The sequence below is a fragment of the Rhagoletis pomonella genome, unplaced genomic scaffold (assembly GCF_013731165.1).
Source record: "Rhagoletis pomonella isolate Grant_MI unplaced genomic scaffold, Rhpom_1.0 Rhpom_scaffold_00019, whole genome shotgun sequence".
NCBI classification, from domain to species: Eukaryota; Metazoa; Arthropoda; class Insecta; order Diptera; family Tephritidae; genus Rhagoletis; species Rhagoletis pomonella.
In genome coordinates, this window is record NW_023458573.1 from 878993 (window position 1) to 880607 (window position 1615).

Sequence of the window (1615 nt, forward strand, 5' to 3'; positions counted from 1 at the left end):
TGCGCCCGTATCCACAGTTAGTACTCGCTCATGTCCGTCCACATATCGACCAACAGTAACATTGCTCGCTTTTCTGCCAATTCGTGAGACGGAGATTATGGGGCATTCAATTGCGGGAGCCAGCGTGCGCCCCTTGCTGCTGGCTCGTTTTAGTTTAACGACTGGTCGGAGTTGGGCTCGTCATCCTCAGTCCTGCGTTTACGTACTGCTGAACTGTTTGGCCTGTTGGAACCCGTCTTACATTCGCGTGCGAAGTGGCCTGGTTTTCCGCAACTAAAACATTTTCTAGCACCATCCTTCCTCTCGGTTGCACCAGGAGTATTCTTCCCTGCCATCGACTTGAGTGTTTTCAGGATCTCGTTCATCACGTCAGGTGTTTCCACTTCTACTTGATGGGCTTTGTAGGCTGGTCTACTTAGGAGCGCCGCCGTTTCACGCGTCTGAGCATACGAGACAGTTTCGGCAAATGTTGGCTTGGGATTCGCGTACGTCTCTCGCTTGGTATACACGTCCCGCATTCCGTTGATGAACCTCTGGATTTTTACTCTTTCGAGGTGCTCACCAGATGCATCTCCAATTGCCAAATGAACCAACCTTTCAATCTCGGAGGCGAATTCCTGTAAAGTCTCGTTGGATTTCTGGCAGCGATTCTCCAGCTCCATCTGGTATATCTGTCTCCTGTGCTCGCTACCATAACGTCTTTCCACTGCACCCATTAACGCATCGTAACTGTTCCTTTCACCATCAGGAATAGTCTGCAAGATTTCCGCTGCAGGTCCTTTTAATGCAACGAACAGTGCAGCGGATTTATCCTCCATGCTCCAGTGATTTGCTGCAGCCGTTTTTTCGAACTGGAGCTTAAAGACCTGGAAAGGAATCGCGCCGTCAAAGGATGGGGTTTTTACCTTGGGAGCGTTCGTCGAAGTAGCTGGACGATTCAACTGCAAACCCCGGAGACGATCTTCAAGCTCATCCACCTTAGCTTCGACTTTCTCCTGTTTTTCCTTAATAAGCGCTTCAATTTTATCTTGTCGTTCCTCGATTTTATCCTGTCTCTCTCAGCTCCGCGTTATTTTTGAATAAATTCTCTTGTAGCTGAGTAATCTTTTCATCTAGCTGCGATGATATGCGTGTTTCCTGCACTTGCAGCTGGGATGAAATCTGTGAGGACATCTTTGACATGCGTGTATCCTGTGCTTGCATCTGTGACGACAGCTGTGATGTCATCTGTGACATGGCAGCCAATAACGTGTTCATGTCCATAGATGTTGATGAACTTGGAGACTTTTGCTGTTCTTCAACCTTCCCGGATGTCTGCTGCATATCCTTCGACGAACAAGCGGCCTCATCCTTCTGTTCATCCTTTGCGGATGCATCGTCAAGTTTACCCTGGAAGTCGTATTTGTCCACGTCGATGCCTTCTGCTTCCATAGCCTCTCGCAGCCGTGATAGTAACTCCACTTTTCTTCCGGAGGTTGCTAAATATCGCTTCTCCAACTCCTGTTTGAGTTCCTCAATCTTTAAGTCCTGAATTTTTGCCATTTTCAAAAGTTTATCCTTCGGGATTTATTTAACAATCCCAATTCTGACACCAATTGTTACGATTTTCCTTGAA